This window comes from Bactrocera oleae, chromosome 3 (assembly GCF_042242935.1).
Source record: "Bactrocera oleae isolate idBacOlea1 chromosome 3, idBacOlea1, whole genome shotgun sequence".
Taxonomy (NCBI): Eukaryota; Metazoa; Arthropoda; class Insecta; order Diptera; family Tephritidae; genus Bactrocera; species Bactrocera oleae.
Window position 1 is genome coordinate 23,583,327 of NC_091537.1, and position 15,780 is coordinate 23,599,106.

Below are 15,780 nucleotides of genomic sequence, written 5' to 3' on the forward strand. Positions count from 1 at the left end.
AATAATATTATTGTCATTCACAGTAAAGCAACACGCTCGAGTAAACGCCCGACAGATTTGTTTTGAGTGAAGCAGAGAAGAACTTTCACTCACGACCCCCACCACCCACAGTGACTGAATGTGTCACCATTTACTTATGGTAAACAACTTTTCTCCCAAAATAAATTTGTTTTCATTTGAGTAGTTGGTTAGTCAATGTTTGTTTTCAATGAAATTTGCCGCTCAAATGCTATTGTACCGAACGCCCATTCAATTGGCGGTCGGTCACTTGTTTGAGTGGCAAGCAATTGTTTCGATGTGGGAACCGCAGTCCCCTCGAGTGGAGCCTGCCACTAGTTCAGCGTGAGTGTTGTTGCTTTTGAGCAGCTGCAATAATCTTTGTTTTTATGTTTTAATTTAATTTTTGTGGTATTTATCTTCGCCTGCTCTTGGTCTAATGCTTTCTGGTTGATTGCTACGAACAGCTTTTGGTTTGTCTTTCAAATACTTTTGCGTTTTACTTTGCGTCTTTTCGTAACAAATTCGAAACCAGTTGTGCCAGTTTTTATTACGTTTGCGCAATGTTTATGTTGTGTGTTATGTTCACAATAATATTAAGTGTATGTATGTTAATATGTATGGTATGTATCACAGTGGTATTCCTGATTTTATGAGGCAATGCTTACTAAGTATATTACGTCACGTTAGTCATGGTATGATCGGATCTGTCAATGTTCGGAGAAACAGTTTTTCAAGAAAATTATTGATATTAATATATTATTATTATTGAATAACTGTTTTGCGGTTAATGAGCCATTTACTGAGAACTGTTCTATAACTGTGGTCAATAACGTTGTATATATGTATATACTCGTGTATATATATACTTATGTACATACATATTTAATTTTATTCATAAATCATATTAGTAACATCTTTTAACACTGAAGTACGATTGCAGAATAAATTTAGAAACTTTGGAAAGAAGAAAATGCTCATCGAAATTCGAATAATAATATAACGTACAAATTAAAAAAAGCAACACTTGTCAAATCGACTGATCTCTATCATTACAGAGCAGATACAAGGTACTATCTACAATAGAATACCCTTTACAAATAAAGAAGTTTCAACACAAAATCTTGATTTTGATCGTTCAGTTCGTACAGCAGTTACATGCTATACAGATCCGATGTTGATAATTTGTTCGAAGATGGTACTTAGACAATAATCCATGCCATAATGGTCCGATATGGGCGGTTCAGACAAATGAACAGCTTTTTGGTGCGAAAAGGTCGTGTGAAAAGTTTCTGAACGGTAACTCAAGAACAGAGACTAGGTATAGACTTACGGACAGATAAATCGACTCAGTTTAAACGCTGATCATTTATATATGTATGTATATGTGCATATATTTAATAGAGACTTCGACGTTCACTTCTGGGTGTTACAACTTTAAGGGTATAAATATGAAATGCCAAACCAATAATTAAGTACACCCACTTTCATAAATAACAAAGGAATACTCGTAAAATGAACTTAATCGCCAAATCGCCAAATTATTTAAGCGCAGAAAGTGGAAGTAGCAGTCACCCTGGAAAATACAATATGTACATATAATATATAATACACATAATAGTTGCGTACGAATACTCAATTGTTGTTAAGAGGGAAGATACTGAGATTACGTCACTGCAAGAATTTCTATAGTTAATGACATCACCAGACATAATATGATGCGCAGCACATGTTTGCTTTTTGAGAGTAAAAGTGGGACATAGGTATGTACAAGTATTTAACTACGCGTATACTAGTTTTTATATTACATACATACATCTGTACAAATGTTAGACGTGCTCAGCATAGCAAATGATGAAGTACATCGGGTACAGCCACCTTACATCATACGTAACTTGGAGGCATAAGCTTCAATTGGTCTAAAGCATATATATACATGCATACATACAAACATATGTATATAGTGTTCATTTACCCCAATTTTACTTACAACTTATATATACTTATATATATATATATATATATATATATATATAATATCATGTACATCACTAAACTTAATAATATACGTACATTACAAATTGGGGTAAATGAACACTATATACATATGTTTGTATGTATGCATGTATATATATGCTTTTTTTTTTTATATGCTTTTATATATATATATATACTAACATTACTTCCTCCAAACTTCATCTTAATAAGACTCTCATTTACTTACATACCTACCAAACGATTTTCTCTGTTGTCTCTATACTTTTTTAGTTCAAAATACTACACAGTAAGTCACGGCTACCGAAACTCCCATACAATGAAAGAATTTGCGCGGAAATTAACACATACTCACCGTGCAACTCATTAGGCCTTTGCGTAAGAAAGGGATGAACGATCACACGTACGCAAGAGTTTCGGTTAGAACTGTCAATTGGCCCTTAAGAAACTCATAGAAACTTTAACAGAAACCTCTGGTAGCGTTGTTGGGTTATTAACCGGTGATTTAATAGATAGGTGGCTTGCAGGGTAGTGGTTTGCGTTCAGAATTGTACCTCTCACTTGCAAAAATAATATTTCTGATATATCTACATATGTACATATATTTAATCATTATTCGGCTGATGATCTAAGCCAGTGGTCGTCATCATTAAGTCAAAACATTGAAGCAATTTTTTAGCTACTTAATTCAGCTGCTCTAAGTCACGTCGGCTTTTGACGATCTGAGTGGAATTTATAGATACTGGCACTCAAATATTATTGGGTATTTTTTTGTTATATTTGTTGTTGTATCTATTCGCAATTTGGCGTACTAAAGCGATTAAACTAATTAGGCATTTAAATCTAAGTGCATATTAGTATTGTACATTCACGTATTTGCAATGGAAGATTAAGTCGTTACTCACACATAGAAAAAATGTATATAAACTACGACAAATTTATATGTAATAAGTAAATGCAAATGAGCGAACATTAAAAATAGCAAAAAGTATGAAGGCAATTACTTATATATTTACAAGTTCATAGTACTGTAACATTTATGAACGCTTGCGAGTTTTGTGTAAACGCCATTGTTTCCAGCCTTTTTTAAGTTATTTGCTGAGTCTACTTTGCACGGTGCTGGTGAATCTACCTTTATATATTATATATTTATTACTTACAGAACGTGTTATATATACAATATATATAAATATATAAAATAAACAAGAAAACAGGTTAACTTCCGCTGCACCGAGGCTATAATACACTTCACAGGTTCAAGTTTTTCTTACAAGAACTTGGTTTTTATCGGTCAGTTTGTATGTCTACTATATGCTATAGTGTTTCAATATCGGCGGTTCCGAAAAATTAACAGCTTCTTGGGGAGAAAAGAACGTGTGCAAAATTTCAGCTCGATATCTCAAAAACTGAGGGACTAGTTCGCGATTCCCGATCATTTATATATGTATGTATGTATATATTTTATAGGGGCTCCGACGTTTCCTTCTGAGCGTTGCAAACTTCATCGCACACATATAGCGTTTACTTTTCTCATGAAAATGTTGCATTTTTTCTGCCGGGCTGTCAAAGTTTCGTGTTTCAGAATTTTGCCTTCTAGCCTGAAAAAAGTGCAACATTTTCTGCCCTTCTCAAAACGTGAGGGTAAGAGTTGCCTAGATTATTTTATTTTTTTTATTTATATTTTTTTTATAATTTTTTTTTAATCAAGTTTTTTTACTAATTATAAAGAAACGATCAGTTTGGTTAAGCTCAATAATAAATATTGCAAATGAGTTGGATGGCATTCTTTTGTTCTTTTGTCATGTAAAAAATATAACATTTACTAATACAAGTATAATGTTCCGTATAATGAGCCAACATTTTTATAGAGAACAAAAAACCCTATTATTAAGCTTGTTCAGGGTATAAAAACGCATAAGTGTGTGTGTCTGTATGTATATATGTATCTGGCATATTCATTAGTGGTTATTCACAAGTGTTTTTCACTTTTCACCGTTAATTAGGGTGTTACTGCTGAACTGCGTAGCATTCAAAAGGTGTATGACTCAGCACTCCACAATACAATATATAGCGACAACAATATACGAGTAAGAACATTACATATGTACATATAAAGTGAATATAATCGCTTGTAAAGTTTCCTATGGAGAATTTAAAGAATTTATATTTTAACATTAAAAAGTAACATTCTTCCAAAGCTAAAGATACTTTATTTTCTGTGATGAAGTGTTTGCATTGCCCACTTGCTAGTCAGAAAAAACGCGTGTTTTTATGATTTCATTTTTAAGAGAGATAATAATAATTAATATATATAGTATAAAAGATGTACATTTACTGAATTTAAAATCGTTTAATACGTTTACGATCTCTACGAGGACCTCCGAAAAAATATGTCTCAAGCTTGTTCATCATAAAACTATCTCAAATCCAAAAACCAAATATTATTTTAATAGATGAGTTCGGATAATGATTGGAGGACTAGAAAAAATTTTGATCTTTGACAAAATGGTAATTTTCACACTGTAGGTAGAAGTGCTAAAAACATTTGCTTCCAGCGAATTTTGTTATTATAGCTTTGGCAGTTTAGTAGATATGCACATTAAACCTATTAAGGGCGGAACAACGCCCACTTTAAACAAATTTTAACTACAGATGCCCCTCCTTAATGTGATCCTGTGTACCAAATAACAGTCTTGTATCTTATTGCGGAGCTTAGTTATGGCAACTTATTTGTTTTTGATTAATGGCGTTTTGTGGGCGTGGCAGTGGTCCGATTACGCCCATCTGCAATACCAGTACAACGAATTGCACTAGAAAAAGGGCATCTATGGTAGAAAAAAAATTTTTAAAGTGCGCGTGGCCACGCCTCTTAATACGTTTCATGTACGTATCTTATAAACCATGCAAGTTGTAATCAAATTCGCTCATTGAAAATATTTTTGACATCCCTACCCACCCCATGAAAATGAGTGAATTCGGATTATAACCCCGCCCTCTCCCCATATAACGGTTTTATTAAAAACTACTAAAAGTGCAATAAATCTATAACTATGCGCTATAGACATAAAAATTTACACTCGAGATGGCATGAGAGGGCTTTATAGGAGCAGGTGTCCAATTAGGACAATGAGCGTGGTACCGTCCTTATCTCGGCACTCTACCGATTTCATACAAATTCGTTCCGTAATATTATTCTGATATTTTTACATTACAGTGCGAAAATGTACGAAATCAGACAAACCTCGCCTACTTTTAATATAAAACAATTTTAAATTTCATCTGCTTCTTTCACTTTCCAGTATACAAATCAACAACTAACCAATGGATCCAGATAAAACTTTGCACAAATAGTTTCTTTGAGATGTGCCACCTTATAAACAAAAATTGCCCAGTTGCAAAAATACCTTCAGCCTCCATATACCTAATAGAGAGATTTTGGAACTTTCAGCTGACTTTATAACGCATATATCGGTTAATATGTGGGTTATCTGAATGAAATTGAAATAGCGTGTTTTTCTGATAACAATGTATCATTTGAATAAGGTATTTCCCTAGCTTTAATCCTGGCATGTTGCAAGAGTATGAAATGCTGAATGCCTGAACTTAGCTCTTCCTTACTTGTTATTTATAGAACTTGAGCTAGTTGGCACTGTAATACAATTTTTGTTACCTTTTTTTTGGATTTTCAATATAGTAATGAGATAATGATACGGTAAGACTCAGCAGAATTTAGTAGATTTAGTATTTTGTATAAAATAAATGGAAATGTATATAATAATACTATTTTTTATCATATGTAAACAGCTTATTAATTTTTTTTTACCAAATTACGAGTACATGACTAAGTAATTATTCAATTATATACCAATATAGTGTAAATTTATAGTTAGGTCATTATGCACTAAAAATAGGTATGTTAAGTACAGCAACACAAAGATATTGTTTTATATTTCTGAAATGACTAATACCGAATATAACTTCATTACGATACATCTGAAACTGAAAAATTAGATTGAAGAAGCTTCTCTCAAATTTATCAAATCTGTCCACATTTTGGACAATTTTAGTATAATATTTGATAGGCGTATATTTTAGTTATCTTGTATAGACTTAACTATTAAACTACAGTGATCTTCAGCTAAATTTTCAGTATTATGTATGAAATTTATTATATGCTACTTCCCAAGCTAATTAGCTTGCCAATTTAAGCTTTGACACTTGTGTTCATACATATGTGCATACATACTTGTATACTATATATAATTTATGTATGTATAATAGTATACACGAGTATGTACATATATACAGTACTATTGCAACGGTAATTTTCGTTAGGTAGACAGGCAGTTTTGAAAATTAGCCTTTGCGGAGTTATAGGTCAGACAAAGTTCAACTGAAATTAAAAGTACATATGGACCATATGTATGTATCTCTGAATGCCGCACGCATGTCGAGAGCATACTTAAAATAAACTGGCAGTCTACGTTGACATTGTGATTTTAGTAGAGCAAATTTGCTGAATAAATATGTTGTGGAAGTTCTGAAAGATAATTTGTTCATAGCCGGAATCTTTGGAAACTCAAGCATTCTATTCTTTGAGCTGACACTGAAGACTTAGGATAATTGAACGTTTAAAGTCGCAATGTTTTTTTAAATGTTTTTTTATAGAACGTCAATTCTGCTTGTATAAAAAGCAATTTTCGAAATTTTATCCATTTTCTTTTATCACCACTTCAGACCATACTAAATGTATACTGAAGGCAGTGGGCCTGTTTTTCTATTTTCTACGAAGATATATATATTTTTATATTATCAGAAAGAGAGATTTTAACAAATATTAAGCCTACTGATTTCTCAACAAAAATTCTATACTTTGATGAAAGAAGTTTTGATAGGGTTTCCTCCTTAATATTTGAAATAAAAAAATACAGTGTGTTTGGTACATAAGAAGATAAGTTAACACCAAATTTGGTGAAAGAAAATAGTTGTTTGTACGAGCTAGACCCAAAAACTTGGATATTTGCATTTTTCTAATAAATTTTAATTTCATATGAAAAAGGTGTACAAAAGTTGTAGATCTTTTCATTACCTACAACTTTGCTTTTTTCTATAGGTCTCGTAATTTTGCCGAACATCGATAAATACCGTTTGTGACCTTTAAAAATTAAAACAAAAATTCTTTCCTTCGCCATAAATTATTTATTTTTATTTTTTTATAAAAATGCCTGCTAATTTGGACCTCTGGCCGCTTCAACATATTCATATGTACATATACCAATACGATAATTAGAATATGATCTTGAAATTAGGTTGTCGTAGAATTTATAAAGCCACAAATTAATGATTACGTTTGGAATATGCACACACATATGAATATACTACAATACTTCAATTAATTATGATTCTCAGTTAGCACTGTAGTTAGTATGAAATAAGAATAACTGTGAAGGCATCTACCAGCAAGCTGTAGATATATACAGTATATGGTACACATATGTTACTCGTATTCTTAATTAAAACAGGAAAAAAATTAACTTCGGCTAACTTGAAGCTAGAATACCCTTCACAAATGAAACAGTTTTCCATACAAAGACTTTATTTTGATCGTTCAGTTTGTATGTTGATATCGACGGTTCCGTCAAATGAGCAGCTTCTTGAGGAGAAAATGTAAGCAAAATTTCAGAGCGATATCTCAAAAAGATATCTCTCAGAGGGACCAGTTCGTGTATATACCGACAGCCGGGCATGACTTAGTCGACTTAGCTCGTCACGCTGATAATTTATATACAATACATACTTATTTATAGGGAAGTTCTCTTCTGGGTGTTACAAACTTCGTGGCAAACTTAGTACACCCTGTTCAAGGTATAATGAAACTTTTATGTGTAACCCACACAAAATTGCTATTTGCAGTCCAACAGTAATTGGTTCAACAGAACTAATTATAATGGCATTTTAAGCATATGATGGATAGAGTGTAGAAAATAACGAAGTCTCCGTTTAATATAGAGATCTTTTGCAATCATTTTAGGTTAAGATTCAAAGTTTGCTGTTAAAATATAGATGTATATATGTACGTATATAAATTTATGTAAGAAAATTAGATGTTTTTAGACGGCGCCAAAAACAAAAAAAGAACGTCTTTCATTGCTGTAGGAATTCCAGCCTTCTCAATGAATAAAACTTAAAAAAAATCTCTACTAGAAGATAATGTCCGTACAATAATAAAAAAAATTAAAAATTGATAAAATAGGGGCGTTTGTTTTAAGTTAGATTTTGACCCAAATTCGATTTTTGGTCAGATCAAAAAGCTGGTATGACAAATTATACACCGAAAATGCCGAAAATTTGATAGTGTTCGAAACATTTGTCTCCGAGTAATCATTCAAGCTAATTTAAAAAAATATAGTTTTAAGAAAAACACGCTGATTGAACTGTTTAATATATCTACTTACAACTTAAGAATGTGGTTTTTACAGGTGGATCCTATCGAAATATAAAAAAAATAACATCAGGTGTGCCCTTTTAAAATATTTTAATTATATATAAGTCGCTGTCAACCCTTATCTGAAATATTTCCGACAGAAATTCTCTGCAAATCTGTTTATTTGGACCGCCATAATAACAACATTTTATGTTTAATTTTAATATTTTATTCATTGTCATGATTTATTTTAATAAAAAAATGTAAACAGGTGGCCACTTAGAAAATTATTTTTATTTTTTAATATTTATTAAACGGTAAGTCTTTTTAAATTTCTGACAACCCCATTAAAAAAATATTTTAGACTGTAAAGCCGCTGACTAAAACCGCTTTAGAAACCTTTTCCTTTTTATACTCTAGCATCATGTTGCTACAGGGTATAATAATTTTGTACACCTAACGGTTGTTTGTATCATTTGGTCCTGTGTGCATATCTCCTAAACCGCTAAAGCTATAATAATAAAATTCACTGAGAACAAGTGTTTTTAGGACCTCTAGCATCGCGTACCAACCCCGCCCACTCCCCATATAACGGTACTGTTAAAAGCTATTAAAAGCGCGATAAATCAAGCACTAAACACACCAGAGACATTAAATGTTATCTCTGCGATGGTATGAGATGACTTAATAGGAACCGCGTTCAAAATTAGTAAGTGAGCGGTGCACTGCCCACTTTTAGGTGAAAACCCATATATAGAGATATGCTTAACAGATTTCAACCAAATTCGGTGCTTAACATTATTCTCATATATCTATGTTATAGTATGTATTGGCGAAATTGGCTTACAACCACGCCTATTTCTCATATAACACCATTTTAAATTCTATTTGATTCTTTCACTTTCCACTATACAAATCAAAGAACAATGATTGTATCGAGGTAAAACTTTGCGTGAATAATGCATTTAAAGTATGCCACCTTGTGAACAAAAATTGGCTAAATCGAACCAAAACTGCTCAAGCCCCACACATATCGGGTTTACTCTGCATAGAAATATAAGTTCGAACAAGTTTTACTTTAAATTTAAATAAATCCCGCACTTACATATATGTAGTATATAACGATGTTACCTTTAAATTTCAATAAATATTAATTCATTTGCATTTAAATTTTATGGACTTATATGATTGGAAAAAAATGTTATTTGGCTTAAAATATCCAGGTAAGGCATGTTGATAATTAAATCAATAATTGAATACTCTTCAATATATTATACTAAAACTTATCTGATATGATATGACATGATTCTGCGCGTATTTGAAAATGAACAGCATTGGTAACGACTGCGGATCAAATGAAGCCTAAAAGTATGCAGTGTATGTGAGCAGCTGATTCGGCAATCAACAGTTTCAATGTCTAGAGTGACTAAGTCAAAAGCTATACAAATTAAAAAATAGTTGCGAATTGTCTGAAAGCATGTCTACTATGGTAATTTATAGACGCCGGGGAACCCAATAAATTCAATATTAAAATAATTTGCATACAATTAATGAAACCGTAAGAAGTCAGTTGCATAATCATGTACGTACTACATAGTGTACAATATGACGTAAGACCTGGCGTGGAAAAATGGCAAAAAAAAAAAAACAAAAAACATAACATACATTTATAATTTATTCGTAGGCAAGACGAAATGTGTAGAATAACTAAGTCAAATGAAAGAGTTTCCCATATAAGTACATGATTACGATTTTTCAGTTTGTATTGCAGCTATATAATATAGTGGTCCGATATCGTGCATTCCGACAAACGAGCAGTTTCTAAGTGAAGAAAGGAAAGGTTCAGAATTTCAGATCGATAGCTTAAAAACTGAGGGACTAGTTTGCATATATACAGACAGACGGACAGACAGACGGACATGGCTAAATCAACTCAGCTCATCATGCTGATCATTTATGTATAATATATATTTTATGGGGTATCCGACGTTTCCTTCTGGGGGTTACAAACTTCGTCTCAAACTTATACTCTGTTCAGGGTTATAATTAATGCTTAGGTAAAAAAGGGGTTTTTATAGTTCCAAAGTTCAAATAACAAGCCGGTTAAACCCTCTAGATTTGCCTATTCGCCTGGAATTTTGCCAAAATTTTATTGAAATGGTCAAAGAACACAATAACTTGATAAATTGCCTGTTTATGTCTGTTGAGGCACATTTTTAAAAACAAGTAAAATTGCGGTTTATGGTTTATATCTTAGAAGAAAAAGGTATAGCAGTAACTGTCAATGGGAACCGCTATTTAAAGATGTTTAATGAGTTTTTTTGACCCAGAACTGCGCTGAAGACGTATTCCTTTTAATAGCGTTTGATTCCAGCAACATGGAGCAGGACCGGATGCGGAGCTCCAACGAAACTTCAAAAACAAATTAATATCAAGAGACTCCACTTGCGGCTGGCCCCCAAGGGCATCTGACCTAACTGCACCGGACTTTTTTTATGAGGTTATTACAAGAAGAGGTGTACAAAACAAAACCCAGAACTGAAGCAGTTCATTAAATCGATAAGTGAGGCAATCCTGACTTCAACCCTTCAGGCCGCAAATCGTATGCATATGCGTGGCTGAGCATGGAGGTCATTTACGGTCCATAATTTTTAAAAATAATTAATTATATAAAACGAAATAAAATTAGCAATACAATAAAAAACATGAAATGTTAAACAATAAAAAAATTACGGTTTGTTTTTGTAGCACGATTCGTTAGCCACCCTGTATAAGCACCAGTCTCAGTTGTGTTGCAGAAACCGATAGATAGTATAGAAATATAAAAAACATAGAAAAATAACCGACACCGGTAGACCAGTGACCAGAAAAAATTACAATTTTAAATAACTTTGGTTTTTACCAGTAAATTATTTTATAAAGTATAAATAAATAAAGTTTTGACCTGACTTAACAGGCATTTGAAAAAAAAAAAATGATAATTTTAAAAGTAATGGCTCTTTGCGGTGAAAAAAACAAAATCCTGCGATTAGGCACTAGTATTTTATGATTCCAATAAGCTGTATAAATTTCATTAAAATCTAGCAAAAGCAAAAAAGTTTTTTTGAAAATTTTGTGGTAACTCCATAAATAAAAAAAAACAAGAACTTTGCTTTACAACATTTTTAAGCAATTCTCAAAAATCTATAATATATATATAAAAATGAAACCCGTTTCCCGTTGTCACGCCATAACTTGAGACCGATTTGGCTGTTTGTTTTTTGTAGTTTTCTAATACTCTGTAGAAGGTTCTTACGGGAAAAAATATTAAGAAAATGTCTCAGAAAGATTGAAAAAATACATTTAATTTTGCATATTTTAAAAAACGCGCGTAACGAATGTCAAGGTCATTCACAGCCATAGACTATATTGAAAGAGCATCGTTTGTCCGGAAATGTGGTTACTTAATTAAATTCTATCGCACTAATTTACTAATTTTTAAAAATTTCTCGCCACAGTTAAATGTACCGATTTTGACGGTAATATTAATAAAACATATAACTAAAAATATTGTTTGTCAAAAAGAATTAGAATACACCTCAGAACAAAGAAGGGTATAGAGGCACCATGTGGGCGTAACCGTGAAAACTCCATTTATGTATGTGTGTTTACTTCAAAATACCAAGTTGTTCGGTAGCGATTTGTAAAAATGTAAGTGGCTAAAACCCTGTGGAATTAACAATTCGGCGAAATACTTTTTTTCTATTTTTTCAACATTTCAAATTCGAAAATTTATATATTTGAAACGAAAAAGAACACACCTCTGAAAATTTCAGAATTTCTTTAGATATGTTAGAAATATAATATAAAAAATTTTGAGGCCAAAATTGTCCCGCGACGGGTACTTTTTACAATTTTGAAAAATTAAAAAATTTTTTTTTCAAAAAATTTTTTTTCTTATACCTTTTAGTGTCCTCTATGAACGCACCAGCGAGTTTTTCGTGATATACAATAGTTTCTGAAATATTGAATAAATAAACACATAAAATCGGAAAAACAGTGAAAATTTCAATTTTGAATAACTCTTAGGAAAAATTTTTTAAAATTTTTTCCTTTGGCAGAACTTCGTTTTATGATGAGACAAAGCTCTTTGCCAAAATTCATCCAAATCGGTGGGGGTCGCGTCCAACTATTTGTCGATTTGACATGGAATGACCCTATTATGAAAAAAAAATATTTTTTTTAAATAATAAAATTATGAAATTAGTAGTTAGTCCTTCTCAGTTATGGCGAGACGAGGGAAATAGGGATTCATTTTTATATGGAGGATATTATAGATTCCAGTTTAAATTGAATATGTACTCATACTTAAGATATGACAACTGTCAGCTATAATAAATAAAGTAGTGCATCAAAGCTACGCTATGGCAGTACGAAGTTCGCCGGGTCAGCTAGTATTTTAATAAAATTGAAAATTAATACTTGCCCTTATTATTATGTGGTTATGTCTTGTTTAAAAGTTTAGGTAGGGTTAAAATTAAAATTTTATTTACTTCCTCAACACGACTTACCTCTCCTACACATATCCATATTACGCCCTTTCGTTCAGCCCACATAATTATGTAAGTGCGAGACTTTTGTGGTAAACATATTCATACGAATCGTGCTGAACTGCCTTATCGACCGGCATCGTTTACCACAATAACACGGACACTTTTCAATTGTGCGTGTCCGAAATTGAGTTCACCTTGATAATAAGTAGGCCTTGAAGGGACAACAAAAAAATATGTAATGGCTGATATGCAAATTCGCAAATATTTTGTGGTGTAAAAACGCCTTTAAAATTGCATGTTCTTGAAGCAAATGGCGTGACTGACTGCTATTTATTTATTATTTTTTTCCTGTTGTATATTTTGTTTGCTTACTACACACCTTCGTTATCGGCTACATAAGCCTATACCTTTGTACGGCAAAAAGCGAACATGTTACCCTTGAACTCCACAAAATGTTTGCCAAAATTACTTAGCGTAACTGTAAGTTTGGCCAATTGCCGCTGTGTTGTTAGCCGAAATGACATCTTGAGGGTATTAGATATACAAAGTCCAAATTCCACCGCGAAGCCAGTAATACTCTTGCCTAGAGGTGCTACTTTGAGATCAATAAACAATTGAGAAGCAGACCTCCTCTCTCGACGAACAAAATTTACGCTCTATAAGTCTCTTCTTATTACCGTCCTATTATACGGTGCAGAAACATGGACGAGAATAAACAGAGATGAGAAAGCAGCATTAGAGAGAACTGTTATGAGCTCTACGGCGACATGGATATAGTTAAGCGCATAAAAATCCAAACAATGGAAGATGTTGAGATCAATGGCTGCAGGTGTGATCTCGCAAAAGATAGAGGCAACTGCCGAGTTGCGAGACGTGCCAACACAGTTTTTGCTTGGGTTTTATAGACTTTATTAGGCACATCTCACATTAATAACTTCCATACATTACCGAGAGAAACAAGTCTGTATTACATTACAATAAAAATGTAATTATTCCATAATATACTCGTATATGATTCTTTGAACACCGTTGTCTTAATTAATTTTTCAACGCCACTGACATTTCGGTGTAGTGAATCTGAAGTCAGATTTCAAATTTTGCTTGAGAAATAAATATTTTCTCTCTCCTGCTAGCCTTAGCTAGTACGCTGTCAAAGTTTTGTGTAATTTTCTTCGATATTTCTCAAGTTACTGGTCTCATATTGACGGTATTTCTGCTACTTTTGTTTACAACGGAAAAAAGTGAATTTCGATTTTGATAAAATATTGTTTTCTGATGGAGGAAAACACCACTTATGCAAAGCCATGTTTGACAAACGTAACGGAAAATGCTGAAAGGCGTCGCAACTGCACCAAATGATCGGGAAGATTCGTGAAATTGTGTTGGGTGACCGTAAAAATGAAATTGTGTAAGTTAGTTGACATTGTTGGCATTTCAAACGAACGTTGGTTAAGTTAGGTTATACTGACTGGTTGTCACACCATATACAGTCTCACTGGTTCTTAGTAATGCCAGATGGATGTTCAGTTTAATTTGTGCTGAAGTATTCGTCATACAGGACGTCAACCCCTTTTTGCGAACTATAAGAGCGACTTGATAGATAGCGCTGGACAGAAGCATAGGAGGAGCTCTAGCGTCTTTCTCATTTCTGCATGTATTGTCATTACTTATGCCGCTTCGGTTCGCATGTGATGTCAGTAGCTTGCGACCTGTCATTAGGCCAACCACCGTACATGCAGTCTTTTCGAGGCCGTGTGAGTAAAAAGAACAAACAAAAACGTTAACATCGGTAGCACCACAGCGACTATGTTCTACCCGAAGTCACTTTTTGCAGCAAAAAAATAGTCCAGCGGTGTCAAATCAGACGACCTTGGAGGCCACGGCGCGGGATAATACACTTACCAAAGGTTTCCCCCAATAAATTGATTGTTTCGTGTAGCGCCGTCTTGTTGGAACCCAACGTCGTCCTCATCAACATCAACTCGAATTCAAGCACGAGTCATTAATGATGACTCTATAGCGTTCCCCATTGACTGTAACATTATGGCCGGTTTAATTTGTGAAGAAATATGCCAATGGAGCACATTAAACAGTAACTTTTTGTAGATGTAACGGCGTCTCAATAATGGTTTGTGGATTATCATCATTCCGAATCCGAAAATTTTGTTTATTAACGTACCCATTCAACCAAAAGTGAGCTTCATCGCTGAACAAAATTATCTTGTGGAAACGCGATCGGTGGCGCTCTTGTTTTGGGCCCATTGGCTGATCACGACTTGGATTTTGTAAGCCTGCAAAAAAAGATCCTTCAGCAAAGTCCTTCATAAAGTGGATAGGCACAGCTCCAATTGAGGCGCGCGATGGCGGATGGAGTCATTCGGGTCCTCTTCGATACTCTGCTTCCCAGCAGCAATAACGTCGTCGGTGCGCACTGTATGACGTCTCTGTGAAAGAGCATTACCCACTAGAGCAAACGTGGTGCGAACCCGATCCGTGGTTGCTCGAATTACCGACTCTGCTGGACGATTATGTCGACCTATATTGGACGCATTATTTGGTAATCAATTTGCAGTACTTGCAAACGTTATTCCGGATTAGATCTGCTCATAATGAAACGGCAAGCCAAACTGAGTATTAATCAGGTAATAGCTATGTATCAAAAAGGCCAATTCCGGAAAATGGTTTGGCTCCTTAAAACTATATATCTAAAAAATAAACGGCAATTATTACACATATGTATATGACATATATTATACATTTAACATTGTATGACCCAGTTTTAGTAGTTGTACTTGACTCCGCTTGATGCGGAAGTGTTAAGTTAATATTATG